Below are 20,439 nucleotides of genomic sequence, written 5' to 3' on the forward strand. Positions count from 1 at the left end.
TTAGGACAAACCATGATCGCATATTCCCAAGAACATTTTCCTGAGCTACTCAGTCACCTGTGGTATCCATTTTCTTGTTTTTAAGGTCATCCTAAATTTCAGAAACTTTTGTCTTTAGGATTTTTGTATTCAGCACATAAAAGGCTTCTGCAGTACAGAACATCTCACTTCCACTAGCACTAAAATAGCATTTCAAAGTATGGTCTATGCCTTTTATGGGTTGAGGTTAGGCATAGTCTTAATGTAGACTCAGTGCATTTCATAATGATGCTCTGGGCCTCCCCCTACAAGGCCATCCAAGCCTCCTAAGTAAGCTTGTTAATGCTGGACAGTAATGAAGGCATGAGTCCAGGTTTTAACACTTATTAGCTATTGCCTTAGGTAAGTCACTTCTCCTTCCTCTACCTTAGTCTCTGCCTTGTGAAATAGGGATAATAAAATTCATCTTTGTTTCTCACACAATTTTTGAGAAAATCAAATGATACAATATCAGTGAAGTCATTTTATAGTCAAGAAAGGCTAATGAAAGTGCTTAAAGACTATAATTTCCTGAAGCTTGCTCCTACATTTAGGGATGGTTGTGCACGCAGACACAGAGAAAATTTAGTCTTAAGAAAATGGATCATTGCAGTGCACTAAACAGAGTTGTGGGTAATCAATTATTTGCAATTGAATACATGTGTTGTTAGATGTTCAGGTAAACCTTTTTTACCATCAAGGATCTTGGAGGAGGTTGTGGGGTAAAAGGGGGAGAGGAAGAAGAGAAGAAAATGCTATTTCTAGGTTATAAGCTATTTCTGAATGCATAAAATAGCTAAGGTTTTATGACACCAAACATTGGCTTTTGGTTAACTTTTCAGTGAGTAGGAAAGATATAAAATATACTGTCCACTTTTCATTAGAGTCTTCATAAATACACTGTCATGTTTATATCTTTTTCTCAGGGAACCAATGAGATTATTGTCAAAGTATATTATTTTTCCCCAACAGTGTCAGAGTGAGTTTATGGGCGATACACAAAAGTTCAAGAGAATAGTTTAAGACCCATAAAAGATGCATGGCAACTGATGAAATAGTTCTCCTGCTACAAATTATACAGATTTGGGTCAAAAATTCTAATTTCTGCCTAAATTCATAGCAAATGGGAAACCTTATAGACTTCTAGTGCAGTAAAAGGTAAAGAAGAACAAGTACTCACTGATCATAATGAGAAACAAAGAAAGTAGGAGAAGAAGAAGGGACCAGGGATCTGTCACTGTTCCAAGTAGTTTTGAAATGAAAACCAGAATAAGAATGAAAAAGAACTAAAACATGAAAATATGAATATATTCTTACGATACTGTACTATTTCCCCGGAATAAAACTTAATCCAGATTGTTCCCACTCCCCAGAATCTTGTTCTCAATCTTTTTTTCAGAAGTTTGGCAAAGATACTGCTTAAAGGAACAAATTTTTCCATTAAAATTCAAGTGAAAAAATGTCAATTCCCCAAATTCTCTTGAAAACTCAAATGCTTTGAATCAGCACTGGAATTAGATTTGTTGAAGTATGTTTCTAATAGCATCAAGTGGTCTAGAAAGAAGTGAGTCACACAGTCAAGTATGAAATCCTGTCCAGAGAACAGTGAGTGCAGAAGCCAGTTTGGGTCCACGTGTCTTTCAGGTTCTGTTCTGTTTTTCCCATCTTTTTTTTTTTTTTTTTCTGTTTCAATTCCCGAGTCCTGTGTTCTGAGTTCACCCAAGAATCTTAACATTATATAATCTATTTTTCACTTCTAGAATATCCATTTGGTCATTACAATTCTGTTGAAGTTCTCTATTTATCTATCTTGTCCATCATTTTCTCTATTTTCTTAAGCACATTAATCATTGTTATTTTGAAGTTCCTATCTGCAAACTGTAATATCTAAATTATCTGTGGGTTTAATGTCTTTTTAACATTTTATTTCAGTCATTTCTTCCTGTTTCATAGCACACCTTACAACATTTTATTAAATGCTGACTATCATGGATGAAAAATAGGTTATGAATGATACCATCCTTCAAAAAGAGGATTAAATTTCCTTCTGGAAGTCAGACAACAAATATTGGTGGATAACCTTGATCTTTTCTAGGAATGATCAGAAAATCTGTTAGGGATTGTCCATTTCAGTTTTCCTAGGGTACACTCCCTTATCCTGGGGGCTTGGCAGACATGGTCTGCACTGAAAGCCTGGTTATTTACCAGTGGCTCTCTACCTTAGTAACACTTGAATTCTTACGTGTTTCTCCATAACCATGTGGTTGCAAAAAATTTCAGATCAGCTATACAGATGTCCCGATGATCTTTTGTGCTGGTCTTCTTGAAGTTCTTGCCCTAAGAAATCTGCTTATGTGCAGAACCTCTTGCTAATAAAAGCAAGAACAGGAAAAATCTGGACCATTAAGGGCTCCGAGTTACAGAAATTCCTTACCAAAAAAGACAAAGGATTCAATTAGAAGATGAGATATAGCAAAATCTATTCTTCAAAACTGGCTTTTCCATTGCTGGTTTGGATGTGTGTCTTTGAGCAAGGTACCCATTGTCTATGGACTCAGCTTCTTCCCTCACACAAGCAAGGAGGTGCACCCTTCACTCTGCAGAGCTCCAGCTGCCACAGAGATGTGAGTTAAGTTGCATCCCCTCTTTGTAACAACCACAGCAGCATCTCCTGTCTCTTGTACAAGATGGCATCTGTGTTCTAGGCACTATGTTTAGAATTTTAGAAAGCATAAGATCACATGATCCAAAGGTTTAACTCTACATATCTCTACTTCTATGTATATGTTTAACGAGGGGAGAGGGAATAAATATCTTTAAACCTTTTTTTTTTTTTTTTTTTTCCCACACTTGGGACACAACCCAGGGCCTTGCTAGGAAGGTGCTCTACCACTGAGCACACGCCCAGTCACAAGTGTCAATTTTTATCATCAGGACTAAAAATGAAACATGTTTCATGGTGCTTAATTTTTGATAGATTTCCTAATATAATCTTACCAAACCATCTTTTCTTAACTAATGTATGTAATGACTATTTAATTCGTATCTAAAATTCATTTGTCCAGAACTCATCACAATATTTATTTTCTAAGAACTAATACCACATCTGAAAAGGCCTCTCAAGTATTTTCCAGCTTAAAGCCTAAGTTTCAAAGAAAAATAATTTAACAACTAAGCCACCAATTACTCTAGTTTACAAGGTCATTTCTAAGTGAAAATGTCACTACCCTGTTGTTCAATTAATGGTCTTCATCACAAGCTAATAATGCTCATAAAAGAGGTGACTGGAACAGAGATGCTCAGCTCTGGAAAGTAAATTTCCATTTGATTTCTGATTTTTTACAGTTTTTTAAATTTTATTTGTTCTTTTTAGCTATACATGACATTAGAGTATATTCTGACATACTTATACAAACACAGAGTATATATTATTCTAATTAGGATCCCAGTCTTGTGGTTTTACAAAATGTGGAAATTCACTGTTGTGTATTCATATATGTACATAGGAAAGTTGAGTCAGATTCATTCCATAGTCTTTCCTATTCCTATCCCCCATCTCCTCCCTTCATCCCTCTTTGTCTAATCCACAGAATTTCTACTCTTCCCCTGCCCATTGTTGTGTGTTAGTATCCACATATCAGAAAGAATATTTAACCTTTGGGTTTTTTTAGGATTAGCTTAGTTCACTTAGCATGATAGCCCAAGGTCAACAACATTCTAAATGGGCGAAAAAAATACTGAAAGCATTCCCTCTAAAAACTGGAACAACAGAAATGTCCTCTTTCACCATTTCTATTCAGTATCATTCTTAAAACTCTAGCCAGAGCAATTAGGCAAAAGAAAGAAATTAAAAGGATATGAACAGGAAAAGAAGAGCTCAAACTGGCCCTATTCACCCACAACATGATCCTATGCTTAGAAAAAACAAAAAACTCCACCAGAAAATTTCTAGAGCCCATAAGCAAACTCAGTAAAGTAGCAGGATATAAAATTAACACCAATAAATCAATTGTGTTCCTATACATCAATGATGAATCAGCTTAAAGAGAAATTAGAGAAACTATCCTATTCATAATAGCCTCAAAAAAAAAAAAAAGGTATCAATCTAACAAAAGAGGTGAAAGACCTCTACAATGAAAACTACAGAACACTAAAGAAAGAAATTGAAGAAGACCTTAGAAGATGGAAAGATCTCCCATGTTCTTGGATAGGCAGAACTAATATTGTCAAAAGGGCCATACTATCAAAAGCATTATACAGATTTAATGCAATTCCTATTAAAATTCCAATTATATTCTTCAAAGAAATAGAAAAGACAGTCATGAAATTCATTTGGAAAAATAAGAGGCCCAGAATAGCTAAAGTGATCCTTAGTGAGAAAAGCAAGCAGGAGGCAACACAATACCAGATCTTCAACTAAACTACAGTGCTATCGCAACAAAAACAGCATGGTATCAGCACCAAAATAAACAGAAAGAGGAATGGAACAGGATAGAAGACACAGAGACAAACATATAAATACAGTCATCTCATACTAGACAAAGGCACCATAAACATACATTGGAGGAAAGATAGCCTCTTCAAAAAACGGTGCTAGGAAAACTGAAAATCCCTATGTACCAGAAATTTAACGCCTATTTCTTACCCTGCACAAAACAACTCAAAGTAGATCAAAGACCTACGCATTAGACAAGAAACCCTGCACCTACTAGAAGAAAATGTAGGCCCAACACTCCATCATGTCAGCTCTGAATTATTTTTTTAATTGGGGATAGTAAATCTTTCACCTTCCTTGATAACATTAACCATTAAAGTAAATATAATATCTAATATTCTGGAGACACTTATTACATACAGCAACAATATTCTAAATACTTTAAATCAACAGCATTTCATTGAATTCTCAGAATAATCCCCAAAGGTAGGTTCTTCTACACTCCCCATACTTCGGAGAGACAACTAAGACATGAATTCTTACAATACTGAGGGGCAGAACCAGCCTCATCAAGAGGTCAGGCTCCATAGCTCACACTTGGAACCCCTAAGCCCAGTGATGCACATTCACTATAACCAATTAATATGAGATCAACCAAGATGCTGAGAATTGCTAAAATCAAAGTTAGAATTCAACTTATTCTTTTCCATTTATTTTTATTTTATGCAGAATATATTCTCCACAGTAATTAGGACACAATGATGTAATGAGAAAAGAAATGACAAATGAGGAGAAGACAGAAGAAAAGAACAAAGAAAAGCAAGAGACAGACCTAATGTTAGGAGACTTGTACTTAACACTAGGTCTGCCATTAACTAACTACACATCTCAAGTCCAAGGGGATAAACACCTCCAATTTCATCTATATAAAAATTCATGTGTTTTAGGGATCATATGTCAATTGTATTATTAATCGCCAAATGCTGTTGTAATTATTACTATTATTCAAGGAATAACTGCAAACAACAGGCATGCTTTAATTTATGTTACACTGTCCTAAACCAAAGTTTAAACAAAAGGAAATATGATCATAAGGCAGTTTAGAAATGGTTTCTTTGTTTTATGGGACTTCCCCACAGATAGGAGTAAACTGTCAAGTATTTCCTGTCTGAACTTCTCGTTTATTACTCTCCAGTTTCCTGAAGATAAATGCCAAGAAGTAAACTCTAGGGGTCAAATGTAACAGATATGACAATTAGAAATGCATTTAAAGAGCATTTATTTGCTAGGACAAATACCTGGCTTTTATTTTAAGAAAAAAAGAAATAGAAAATTTTAAAAACCATTTTTGCTATATTAATATCCAATAAAAATCTAGTGTATGAATAGAAATACTAAATGATTAGGTTTTAGTATGTATCATATGTTTAAATTTTCAGTTACTGTTCCTTTCATGTCTTACCTTTTTCAGATTAAGAAATCAAGTCCTGTCTGTTGCTTCTTCATTTTAGTACCTGAAACCAAAGTACACGGTGTGACTTACTTTTTTTTTTTTTTTTTCGGTGCTGGGGATTGAACCCAGGGCCTTGTGCTTGTAGGGCAAGCACTCTACCAACTGAGCTATATCCCCAGCCCTGGTGTTACTTTCATAACAGGCCAAAAAGAAAATTCTTATTCCTAAGTGGCTAGTTGTATGTTCAAAGTATAAATTATATTGCTCTTCTATTTAGACTTACCCATACAACAATATCTGCTAACAGGTATATATACAGAACTTTTTAACCATTTATATCAGCTCTGTCTTAATATATCAATCTAATAAAATTTATGTGTTAAATACTTCCAACTTGCATTTGAATGGGGAAAGAAATTTGACCTTATTTTGCATTTTTTTAATCTCTGTTTAAATAGAAGCATTGAAGATTAGTCCACAAATCAAATGGGGCCAAAATTAAAAGAAAAGGAGCCACCAATCTCAGGGAATTTTCATTTTGCTTTCAATTTAATGTGCTAAATCTTTTGTTTATAAACTCATAAAACATTGACTGTACATTGTTTCACCCATTCATGTCCCAGTTCAATTATGGTTCTCCTGCTTGTTTGACAATAATCACCCACCTTTATAACATTCAGTTATAGGGTTCTCTATCTTATAATGTTCTCAATGAAAGTGACTCCATTACCCCCATTCATAAGTAAACACAGCACATAAAAAAAAAAAAAAAAGCTATTTACCTAAATGATTCTGCAGAATTTAGGAGCAGCTGTGGCTCAGAGTTGTTTTTGTGTACTTCTAATATTCTCATTTTGGGTTATAGAGAAGTTATGAGAAGTTACGTGAGCAAAGAGACTTACTGAGCCTGCAAAGTCCTGCTCTAAGACTCAGGCATTTTCCAACTTTTGTGACTGGATTTCCAAGAGTTACAAGGAATAGAAAATAGTTCTACATGTTAGAGAAAAGGAATTCTACATATCTGCAAGCTAATTTTGGTTGGTGCCAATTCATACTTAGTAAGATGCTAAACACTCAGCTAGGGTCATGGAGACAAGAAAGACAACTTCAAGGTGAGCATAAGGAGTTTCTAGGGAAAATAATACATTCCAAAAGTCTCCTTATAAGACAAAAACACATTTGTGCTAAGACCAACTAGTCTCCCCTCTCATTTTATATTCAACTTCTCTTCCACATAGCATATAAGGACCAAATGACCTCATTGCTATCACCCAAAGAAAGGTGACCTGTTTCTAACCTCCAATTGCATAGAAGCACTTGTCCTACTTTTGTCTTATATAAAAATTCTGTGTATAATCAAAAAGTTCTGGAGGGGACTGAAAAACTCACAATCAAATGAATAAGGAAATGGTGGCAGATTACACTGTATTTATTACAAACAATGTTAAGTTTTTGGAAAACATTTTAAAATTAATCAGTCACCATTTCTAACCTAAAAATACCAATCATCACTTATCTGCTCTACAAAGTATAAACATTTTTTTGAGTATTAGTCAAGCATTTAAATAGAAAGTTCTTTATTAACTTAAATTTTGAATAAACATCATGCCTTTATTAACATAATTATTTTAAATTCATCTCTTTAAATGTAGCTGTCTCTAAATAGCTTAATGGAAAAGTAATGAGGTGGTAGCATTTATGCTGGCCTAAAGGAAAGTATTATATACATTACACAACTGCCATAATTTCTTCCAAGTAAGTTTAAACAGGAAAAAGTATAAATCTTTCCTATAATACAACAAAAAAATCTACTGAGGCAACAGTTATTAAAAAAATTAAAACAAAAAAGTTTCTGAGTTCAACTTGTTTCATATTTTCATGAAACTTTAACTTACTGTCATGATCTTAATTCTATGTTGTGACAAAATAAGTGATATTGCCCTCTTTTTCAGAATCATACATTCATTCATGTAACAATAAGTAGGTATTCAAATGCTTCAGAAAGTGTGATGCTTTGTTCCTTTTTATAGACCATATTACCTGATAAACATTGATAGACCATCATATACTCTTTATGAAAAGTGGTATAGTTTTGGAAAACCTATGGAATTTAGGGAGATAGACAGGCCTGGTGAGAATCATGCATTCACCATTTATCAGTTCTGAGATGTGAACAAGATGCATAAATTACCTCTGCAGGCCCTTCCCCCTTTTTTTAAAAGGGAGTAAACCTCATGCAATCAGCCTAGGACAGGTCATCAATGAAAGGTGCCCCTAAAGGTTGAGCATTCCTTATCCAAAATGTATGGAATCAGAAGTATTTCAGATTTGAGATTTTTTCAGGTCTTAGACTATCTGCATAGACATAATGAGATATTTGGGTATAGGACTCAAGTCAAAAACACAAGACATTTGTTTTATATACCCCCTATGCACAGAATCTGAAGGTAATTTTATGTAACTTTTTTTAGAAATAAAATTCAGTCTACCTCCAGAAACTATTGATATTTTAAGTGTTGAATATTTACTTATTTTTATTTTTTATTTATTTTTTTAAATTTATCTTTATTGTAAACAAATGGGATGCATGTTGTTTCTGTTTGTACATGGAGTAACAGCATACCATTTGTGTAATCATACATTTACATAGGGTAATGATGTTTGATTCATTCCATTATTTTTTCCTTCCCCCCTCACCCCTCCCACCTCTCTTTTCCCTCTACACAGTCCCTCCTTCCTCCATTCTTGCCCCCCTCCCACCCCCCAATATGTGTCATCATCCGCTTATCAGTGAGATCATTCGTCTTTTGGATTTTTGAGATTGGCTTATCTCACTTAACATGATATTCTCCAATTTCATCCATTTGCCTGCAAATGCCATATTTTATTATTCTTTATAGCTGAGTAATATTCCATTATATATATATATACCACAGTTTCTTTATCCATTCATCAATTGAAGGGTATCTAGGTTGGTTCCACAGTCTGGCTATTGTGAATTTATGTAATATTTTTAACAATTTTCAGCAAGAAACAGTTTCGTGGTATAGAACTTTCCACTTAGAGTGTCGTGTCAATGCTCAAAAAGTTTCAGATTTTAGAACATTTTGAATTTTGGATTTGGATTTTGGGATTAGAGATGCTCGTCCTGTATTATTATTCACATAGGTGAGGGTCACCCTTGTTGACTGTGGGGAGAGCTATACTTTGGCAACTCCCCTCTTCCTCCAGTGCACTGAGATAACTAAGGGAAAACAGTGTGAATGGAGAGTGAGGCCATCCACAGAATTCCCCATAGCTGCTTCATGGACTGCACACCGGAAGTAGCATGGAATGGAAAGACTGCTCAGAAGGTTGCCCACAGCAGCACTCAGGATTGAGTCTCTGAAATCCACCTGTCTCTGTGTCCTCTGAAATGAGTAGCTGAATGTCCTCAACTAACCAGTGTTTGAACTGAATGATCTCTCAGGTCCCTGCTTCCCTGCTGTTCTCACAGTCCATGTACAGTATAGAAGTTGTCTAGAAAGTTCTGCTAAAAATAATCAACATATGGTAAGTTTTCTGCAATGAAACTTTATATATCCACCACCAGGAATAGTTCATTAATGATAAAATACATTCCCTCTTTATTTTACATTGCATTTTTGTGAGTTTTCAAATTTTACCTCTTTTGAACTCATCTTTGGTTTCCAAACTGTTGTTAAGTCTAGAGGTTTTTCTCAGTTAATTTTCAGAACACAATCATGGTCAAGTGGCCAGTTCAAAGTCACATATCTGACAGCACTATGATTAAAGATTATGTTTGTTCTACAAGCACTCAACACACTTATTGAGTGACATCTAAAAACAAGGAACTGGGCTTGGCACTATGGACACAGAGATGAATGGGTTAATGCTACTCTTAGAGAGACCCATCTGGTAAGGCATCAAGACAAATCACCACATGGTAAAGAAAGGCCGTGAAAGATAAACACTTAACCAGCTTAGAGAGCTACAAGAAGAATGCGACCCAGGAGTTGAGAGTTGGAGAATGGCTAAGAGTTGGTCAGTCTGTACAAAGGCAGAAACAGGACATCTTGCTAAAATCACCATCAGACTTGAGTCTTCACATTAGTTCAGCACCCAGCGAATGCAGCCTTCACTGAGTAAATGGATAAATGAAAGACCGTGAGACAGCTTGGCCAAGCAATGGCTTTAGTCTTGCTGGTTCTTCAACACTGTAAATATTTTCAATATTTTATACTTACTGGATGTTCACTGTATACAAAGCACATAGTAGGAGTTATGAGAAACCATAATAATAAGAAGAAATATAACCTATGGCCTATACCCAAAGGACTTAAAATCAACATACTACAGAGATACAGCCACATCAATGGTCATAGCTGCTCAATTCACAATAGCCAGATTGTGGAACCAACCTAGATGCCCTTCAATTGATGAGTGGATAAAGAAATGTGGTATATATATATATATATATACACACACACACACACACACACACACACACACACACACACACACTGGAATATTACTCAGCCATAAAGAATAATAAAATTACAGCATTTGCAGGCAAATGGATGAAATTGGAGAATATCATGCTAAGTGAGATAAGCCAATCTCAAAAAACCAAAGGACGAATGATCTCACTGATAAGTGACTGATGACACATAATGGTGGGTGGGAGAGGTTAGTGTTGGTGTTAGAGTTAGGGTTAGGGAGGGGAGCAAGAATGGAGGAAGGAAGGTCTATATAGAGGGAGAAGAGGGGTGGGGGGGTTGGGGAGAAGGGAAAAAAATAACAGAATGAATCAAATAACATTACCCTATGTAAATTTATGATTACACAAATGGTATGCCTTTATGCCATGTACAAACAGAGAAACAACATGTAACCCATTTGTTTACAATTTTTAAAAAATTAACACTTGGAAAAAAATATATATAATCTATGCTCCCAAGAAAGTTGCATTAATTCAACATCTATTTATTGAGCTCTGTATTTTTTCCATCTGACTAGAACTTCACAGGTAATGGAAAGAAAATATAAAAGATACTATTTCTTAAAGCAAGAGGAGAAACAGAAGCATAGTAGAAATTTGGGCGTTACTGGTTCTTATAGGATCCCTCAATTTACCCCTAAAAATTAGTAAATGACATCTTTACATTCGCTAAGCTCTGAAAACTGTTATAAAGCTATTTTATATTTATGTATACATACACACACACATATATCCCAATGACTAAAGGACTGAAAATGAATCAGAATATTCAATATTCCAATACAAGAAAGAAAGAAGAATTAGGATTCTGGCTCCTACACCGAAGTCCCTTCTTTGGCCTTTCCAACTCATCCCCACATCTGCTCAGGTGAAAGCAGGGCATCTTCTCTCTTCCACTTAAGCCACAACATTCCCAAAGTCAAGATTGCTGCCATTCCCAAGGTCTGGAATTCCCATGCTGCTCCTTCTTCCTCATCCTTTAACGCAAGTTGGGTCCATAAAGAAAGGCAGGCCAGGTGTTTTGAGGCTGGCTGCTTCCTCCTCATCACTCAGTGCATCTAGGGCTCCATCCCTCTGTGGCCACTTGCTGAATCACCACCCACTCACGGAGCAGGAGGTCCCAAGGCTCCAGGTATATGGATGGCTGCATCATAATCTGTACCTCAAGATCCACAAAGGTTCCCATTTCAGGGTCATGGCATATTCTATTAAACCGATCTTTCAGAGTTCCCAGTGTCCTATAGTTCCCAAGTCATACACCTGTGCGGGACACGGGTTTACTTTCCATCCATATATGTCTCACTTCTGGAAACAGATTGTGACTTCCTTCTACGCAAGGACAGCCATCCTTTTATATCCCTCCATGTTTAACACAATGTCAGAAATATACCAAATGCTCAAAATGTTTGTGAGTTGTTGATTTCATTGAAAGTAAGCAACAATGCATGACTAACTTCTGATTTGGGCATTTAGTAGATTTATTAGTCTGAAAGTTTCACACTAAAATATTCTTATGCCTAAAATTAGGAACTTTGATAACTGCATTAATTTTTTAAGTTCCATTTAGTCAATCAGCATCTTTTCCTAACCACCTACTAGCGTTACTACTCAATCTCCTAGGAAATTATTTAGTAAAATTATGTGTTAAGTAAAATAAACACTATATTTGTTAGTATTCTGAAAAACTATTTTCAAGTATGAATACGTAAGCCTCAGAAATTTTACTTAATAATCAATAAATACAAAATACTTATCTATGAATTGATATAAATATGCTATAATATTAATGATCATAGTTCCTAAGACCTTGGTTATTATGTAATTTTAGCTAAATTTGGAACATTCATAGAATATTTTGAAGTTCATGTTAGTTCCCAAACTTTACATAAGGAATTCATTCAATGATGGATTTGTTTGTACTTAATGCTGTGTGAGAGGTTATTCACAAATACTCAGAAGTCAACTTCCAAGAAATACCTTAAATTACCTCGAAAGTTTAAAAAGGACAGCAATTTGCCAATAAGCTCCCCTATGATCTTTGATATCTCTAAACCAAAGGCATGTCTATGCCTGTTCCCTTTCAGAGTTTTAAACCATTCAAAAAGCCTTCACCTCAAAATGCCATAAAAATATTATCATTTTCCACATATTCCACTGTTTTTTTTAAAAGGAACTGGGAAATAATGCTATATCCTAATGCTATGATAGGATTAGAAGAATTCCACAAGTATTTACATCAGAAAATATTAACATAAAAGTAAAATGATATTCCTCTCACATTGGTGAATTCTATCTTATCAGATAAGATTATTTATGATATAGTATCCAGAAATCATTTCTTTTAAAGATGAGGCAATATCCAAGTTCATGACATGATAAGTTAAGAAGTGGGGCTACCTTTAGGCAAGGCTCGATTTAGCACCAACAGCCCAGGTTTTCTCCATGTCTTTGTTCTGTATTTCAATATGGTACCTTCACCCTTGGACTCCACACATTGGTTCCTTAGAATACAAATGTTCCCAAAATGCCCACAGCATCCCCAAAGCTCACATCCTTATAACACATCTCCCTCTACTGCTTATCAAGTAGCCAATCCTGATCACCCAGGGCTCCAAGGCCACAAGGTTCATGAGTGTGCACACATGTCCAGGTGTGTATGTCTACAGATCTTTTTTTTCAACACGTGAGTCCAGTGACACAGTAAAATAAACTTGGAGGTGAAGACAAGATTTTTTTTTAAGAAAACAGAATACAATAGATTTTAAAATGTCAAGATTATCACATATAGTAATAAAAGTGTTTCTATAAAATTTCTGTTATACTGTGTATGTGTGTATTCTCATGCGAGTGCATATGCACTTGACCAAATATATAACAAGTTTCCAAATAGAGTCAAAAGTTTATTTGGTGTAAAAGTATCTGACAGATCCTATAAGTACTAGAAGAACAATATAAGCAAATTATAAAAACTGGACAAAGTAATGTAAATTTATAAGCTAATTAAACAGACGAGCACACAGAAGGTGAAAAACAAGGAGTAGAGAAGGGTGGTGGGTAGTGATGGACAAGAATGGAGAAGCCAGGTGGCAGATAAAGGGTTTTATGAGGGTTTTATTGAGGAGCAATGAAAGCCATGTGAAGGTTTTAAGTGGTGCATAAGCACTTTAACACTTTGCATTGACAGATTCTTCAGGCAGCAATGAACAGAATAAACTGGAGAAGGGAATAAATACACATCAAAAGACCAGTTAATAAAGGAAGACTAACACAGTCATATAGGCCAGACATTGAATATATTGGGAAGATACATTGGGAAGTAGAGTCCAGAGAGTTTCATAACTGATTAAATATAGGGAGTAAAAGAGAAAAATAAGAGGATAATGTAGGCTTTGGTGTGGAGTAATTGGAAATCTAGTGGTTCCAAACACTAAAAGGAGGAATGCATGGAAAGGGCATAGACTCAGGGAGTGGGGAGGTGAGCCCAGTTTTGAATATGCTTCTTTAAGGTCTGTGCAGCACATTCCAATTAATGTCCTGTTAACAGCACGAATGAACTCAGAACAGTTTCTGGTTGTGATCCAAAGAGCAGAGAAACATCAACACCACAGTTAAGAATAGGACCAGGGACAAAAGAGTAAGGGTCACCCACATCAAAGGGATAGGCAGAAGGAAATGAGTCTGCAAAAGAGACCAAAGGACATGGTCAAAGAGATGGACAGGGAACAGAATTCAACTACCATATCACACAGAAATCAGATATATGAGAACTGAGAACAAATCATTCCGTTTGGTAAGGAAATTATTTGATGGTATTTGCAGTGCAATAGGTTGGATGACAAGTTAAACATTGAGTATTTAGAGAAAATAAATACAGAATAGTGTGGGTGTGTCATTGTGTATGTGAGGATGTGTTTTAGGAGACGTGGTGGTAAAAAGCAGCTCTAGAGGAATGAGTGAGACCAAGGGAATATTTCTTTGTTTAGCTGTTTTTCTTCTACATATGAGAGAAATGTGTACACGTTTACATGCTAAGAAGAAGAAACCAAGAGAGAAAAATGAACTGAAACACAAGAAGATAAAAAGAACATGATTCTATGGGAGACAGAAGGCAGCTGGATCCAACGCACAAGTGGAGGTTTGTCTGAACAGGCACTGTCCATGGAACTTTCTGCAACAATGGAAAGGCTCTCCACATCATTCAATATGATAATCCCTAGGTGTGTGCAGCTACAGGACACTCGAAATACAACTAGTGCAACTGAGGAACTTGATATTTTATTTCGATTAATTTAAATTTAAATAGCCACTTGTGGCTAGTGGTTAAAGAACTGAATACTACAGTTCTACAGGAGCAAATCAGAGGCTAAGAAGCCATCTCTCCTAGGAAGAAAGGCTTATGATGTTGATGCTTGACATTCTGAGGCAGGAAAGAAGGCTGATTCACTGAAAGAAAAAGAAACAACAGGGTAGGAGACTCAAGGAGAGCAGTAAGGTTTGAAAGGAATGCAAAGAACTAACCAGAACAACTAAGAGCACAACTTACAGAACTGAGTTCCCAGCTGAGACTGAAGCCACAATGCAGGCACAAATCAGGCAGGAGGCAGCTTTAAAAAAGCTTGAAAGGTCAAGTGCAGAGGTACTAAGATGTAGGAGCTTGATGACATAGAACATTGTGCCACGGACAGAAAAGGAAGCAAAGCTATGTGTTCAGGAGAAAAGGAGGGGAATAAGAGCTCAAAGTCCCAATCAGGTCAAAGAACTGATGTAAAGGGTAAGTGACCAAGAGACATCAGTGGAGGATAGGTGAGTTAGAAGGGGATGGAGCACTTCTATATAGTGGCAGGTCCTGATTGGCTTAGAAGGAGCAGGCAACAGGAATTTAGAATGAGTTTTGAGGGTTGTTCTGGTAGTTATTGAGGTAACCCAAGGTGACAGCTGAAGTTAGGGTATGAGATGTAGAACAGTAGTTGAGATTAGATAGCCAGACAGAGAGATGGATATACAATAAGATATTAGCAGGTGTTATTATGGAGGCTGGGAAGTCCCACAATCCATCTTCTGCAAGCTGGAGACCTAGAAAAGCCAGTGGTGTAGTTCAAAGGCCTGAGAACCAGAAAGCTTATAGTACAGATTCCTGATAGGGTTTGAGGCCTGAGATCCAGGAGGGCCCAGGGCAGAGGAAGATCCATGTTCCAGCTCAAGTGGTCAGACAGAGGGAGGAAAAACCAATCTTTCTTACCTTTTTATTCTATTCAGATCTTCAATGGATTACATGATGCTCAAGCACATTAGACGGATGATCTTCTTTACTCAGTCCACCAATTCAAATGCTGATCTTTTCTGGATACACTCTCACAGGCACACCCAGAAATGATTTGTAATAAGAGAACAAGGAATTCTGTGGCCAGTCAAGTTATTTAATATTAACCATCACAGGGTGCCATGGAAGAAGGTGAGCTAGGTGTGAAGCCCTCAAAAAGTCAACTGCTGGTGTGCTGCCAACAGTTAGGGAAGACACATGTGAAGAAATTTCATAACAAAAACGATCCTTAGGATGTGATTTCTTCAGAATAGGACAGCAAACTGGGGAAGCAGGAAGGGGAAGAAGAGTGTGCACAGTGCAGCATCCAGTGAGGCTGACCAGGAGGCCTGAGCAAGGACTGCTGAGAAGCAGAAGGAAAGCTGAGCAACCCTGTGCACAGATGATCACCTCACACTGATAAGGGACAAGAGAGACGTGAGTGGTGGGAACATGAGGCTAGGGAATAATTCTATAAAATGGATCCACTGTGCTGACTCCCGCATGATGTCTTTTCCAAGAAGCAATTTACCTGCAGCCCTGCCTGATTTAAGTGGACAGAATCTGTCACATTTCTCAGCAAACTACCAGTTATCTGCAGGATAAATGCCAGCCTGAAATAATGTTGATAAGAGGAATCCAAGTTACCCTGAAAGGGGAGACTTTAGTGACCCTTTCACAGAACAAACCCCAGGACTTAGGGAGATAAGGAGAATTCTTCTTAAGAATCCAATTAGAGATGGTCAGTATAGGCCAAAGTGACCTAGAGTTATTGTGGCAATGGGGACCTGAAAGTCTGATGTCATCCTGCTGCCAGCCAAAAGTCAAGGGGTGAACCTGGGCAGGACTTTCTGGAAACTTCTCTGGGATTCCCAATAAAACTGGAGTGCAGAAGAGGCACACTATCCTTCTCGATTCTGAAGGGACCCATTCTCTCCCTTGAGAGTATCCCCTTTTCCCCCTTTCCCACACCTTCTAATAAACTCACTGCCTGTTACTCTGAGCAACATGTCTGAAATCTTTCCGACTTGATCACAAGAATCAGAGTTTGAAGTGGGTGGGGGTTCTTCACATTGCCTCAGCTTCCCAGAAACCCCAGTCCTGTAAAAATATCAGAGAAGCATTCTGTTGGTACCATAATCAAACTGCCTGACCTTTGAAATCCTCCATTCAGTTTCTGTAGGACTCTTCTTGTGCATTACTTTCTTCAAAGAGGCAGAGGATATAACAATGTTTTTGGCTATCATTAGTATTATAAAATTAGGTGATGGCTTTTAAATGCAACTTTATTACTCAAAGTGAAGTTTGCATTTCCACTTGTATAGTTCTTTCCATTTGGGAATTATCTTATATAGTTATTGGATTTCATAAGGTTAAGTATCTCCATATGTACAGAATGGGTTGAATATCATCCATACCACGAGGCTGTAACTGTGACATCATTGTATCCAAACCACGCTCAGCCTCATTTTATATAGGCTTTCTCATTTACTTTCTCTCCTTCCTCCTCATTCTTTCTCTTCATGATTTTAATGGTAAAAACTAGAAACTTCCTTTTTCTCCCTTCTGCTATGCCAATACTGCCCATGTGTTCTCGTTCTCTCTCTCTCTCTCTCTCTCTCTCTCTCTCTCTCTCTCTCTCTCTCTCTCTCTCTCTCTCTCTCTCTCTCTCTCTCCTTTATGTTGAACAGAGACATTTTCTGGACAATGCTTTTGTAACTATCTCAAAATAATTAAATCTAAGATTGAAGTAGATTCATTTAGTATTTTACCATAAATATTTGTATTTTTCCCAAGAGTATTAATAGAATCTATTTAGATGCTTTAGAGATGAACATTTTTAATAACTAGTACCAAATTCTCTAAACTGCATGCTTTGCTTCTTTCAAGAACTTATACTGCCCCCTGTGGCAATCTGATGACAAAAAAAAAAAAAAAAAAAAAAAAAATTAAAAAACAGAAAAAAGGCATCCTAAAGACAGAATCACAGTTTATAAATCATTCACAAGTTAAACAACAAGGGTATAGGTCTTGCTGGAGAAAAAAAAATCATATGAACTGTCACAACATTCTTTGAATGTAATCTGCATAAATCATGAATCTGAAACTACTGAGTTAAAGGCTGATATTTGAAAATGTGCTAATTTAGAAATTGAGTACCTGATATAAAAGAAAAATCTTAAGTGAACATCAATTGAGTGCTTACTCTGTGATGAGCACTGTTCTAAGTTTTTTACAAGGTTTTTGTATTTAATCCATGCATGCAAATTGTCAAAACAATTTTATGAAATCTTAGGAAGTGGGTGCTATTATTATCTCAAAATAAGAGAAACCAATGAGGCTTAGAGAGATTTAGTGGTTTGCTTAATGTCACACACTGAATAATATGTATAAACAGTAAAACAGGGAATAAAAGATCTCTCCTGAAATAGTGAGGAAGAGAAACACAAAGTTCAGCAAATTCTGTATTCAGATCAATCCTATCTTGTTATCTTATAGAAAATCTGAACTCAAGATAAAAGTTTGACCTTGTTAAATCTAAATTGGTGGCTAATTTTATCAAATGCTTTTAAATTGAAGAATGAACCTGAAGTCATACAATTTCAGACTAGAATCTCATACTAGAATTGTTTTTAGAATCTTTAATGAAACATGAGTGAAGTTTATTTTGTCAGGCTTTATTCCCAAAGTCTTTAAAACAAACCGTAAACACTGAAGTTTTTGTTGTTTTTGTTGTTGTTTTTTAAATACTCTATTGGTATCTCTCCCCGTTCCCTTTGCCTTTGTGGACCTAGTTTGGTCGCATACTGGACAGCCTGAAGGAATAAATGGTAGCATTTTGCTACTCCTCCACTGCCAGGACAACGGGGGAAGATCGAGCTGAATGACCCCAGCAACCCTCTCCAAAGGCTGTCAGGTGAAGTGCCTGTCAATGCATCTGGCGCATGGCTGCTGCTCTGTGGTCTCCTGCCCTCACTGGCAGTCTAAGAATTCCCCTCGTTCTTGGCACTTATTGTAGACAAAATGGCTTCCAGATGGCCACTGCTGCTTCACATAAGGTCATTTTCCTTTATTGGAAAGTTGGATGTGATGCATGAGAAATATAGACGTTTCGAGTTCTTGAGTCCACTTTAGATTAAGGCCAGGCTTCAGTGAGGAAAATAAGAACATATGAAAGGCAGAAGCGGTACCCCCATGCTGTGGTCCCCCCTCCGACAGCTACTTCAGAAGCTGGCCAGGAAAAATCTGCTTGACTGGTAAAAGGAGGAGCATGCCTGGAAAGCTGTCAGATCCAACAGGGGATAATTTGGCTATGGCAGTGCCCAGCCTCAATGCAAAGTCAGATAGGTTCAAAGTCTATCTGAAACTGAACTGGGAGTCTGCTTGCCTACTTACAGGGCTGAAAGCAAGCAGCTGGAGCCTCAGAAATCAGCTATTTATGGAAACAGCTGGGTAAAACACCATGAAGAACTGACATAGAGACGTTGAAATGATGAAAATACCACAGAAGATTCATTTGGACAAAAGACGCATTCATCATCTAATGTGAGAAATGGTTTGATGGTGAAATATTCCCAGACTTCAGTAAGCCCATGGCTATATGAAACTTTATGCTATAGCAGTCAACTTTCACACACATGCATGAGTCAGTAAGAAAGCCTGCCATTCCTAGACAACACTCCCAAGCTCCACCATGCGTGCTTATGACATAGATCACATTCCATTAACAACATGAAACAAGTCATGATTCAAACCAAATCACTGCAGGCCTGAAAGAGGGGGCAAATTACAAGCCTGAATACAGAGTGCACCCAGTTGAAGGAAGGAACATTTTCGGTAAAGACAAATTCATAAATAAACATCATGTCATTAACACACAGGGACATGTTTGTTAAAGGACACTCACGAAAAATTTAGGTTTATAGTAGACATCACCTCAGTGTGGACAGCCTACCCCACAATCTATAATGATATTTACTCATAAGGGTAGCTTATCAGTGAATGATGCAATTATTCAAGAAGACTTTTATGAAGTCTGTGGTTGGTCCCAGTCTCAGCCTAAACAAGACTACACAGCACTAGACACTGAAACCTTTTCAGTGTGGGCTGAAGCTGATGTCACAGCACTGCACATGCTGATATGAACATTCCTAGGGTAGAGCCATCATCTTGATTCATTTTTTTCCATTTTTAGCTGTATCAGTTCACTAGTGGATAAGAAGCAACACATTTGTCTACCTAGCAAAATCACAAAATCTTAATTGTTAAAAAAATTTCTCTCAGTACAAGTTTCTCTCCTGATTCAGGTCAGTAAACATTATCTTTCTAGTTTATGTTTATCTCAGACCACAACATAAAGCACCAACTGCCAATTAGCTGAGGGATGTTCTATATGCCTTGTTTTAGGAGTTTAAGAAGATCTGAGACTAGAGCGATCTTAAGGACATACAATGTTCAGAGACAACCACATAGAGAATGTGAGGAAAAGCAGTGGAGTTTGGAAGAAAAAGCAAGGGTGCTTTTTGTAGAAGAACCAAATTCAAGTTCACACATCCCTACCCCATCTCGAACCATGCTTACATTATGTTAGCATCCTCAAACCTCAATTATCTCACCTACAAAATGGAGAGAATAATAACTCATCAGGTTGTTCTGAAAATAAGGCCATGCATGTAAAGGGTTTTGTAAATTTAAAATTTCTACATAAACTGCAGGGTGACAGAAGCAAAATC

At 36.8% G+C, this 20,439-nt stretch overlaps 1 long non-coding RNA gene across 2 annotated transcripts in view; it reads right to left on the reverse strand.

Moving 5' to 3' along the window:
* LOC306666240 overlaps window positions 1–20,439 on the reverse strand; it is an 83,960-nt gene that overhangs the window by 22,082 nt on the left and 41,439 nt on the right. For both annotated transcript variants that reach the window (XR_013765243.1, XR_013765244.1), the window contains exon 4: window positions 5,916–5,967. This is a non-coding gene — a long non-coding RNA (uncharacterized lncRNA). The remainder of the gene's footprint in view (window positions 1–5,915; window positions 5,968–20,439) is intronic.

Source organism: Sciurus vulgaris (assembly GCF_902686455.1).
Source record: "Sciurus vulgaris genome assembly, chromosome: 7".
Lineage (NCBI taxonomy): Eukaryota > Metazoa > Chordata > Mammalia > Rodentia > Sciuridae > Sciurus > Sciurus vulgaris.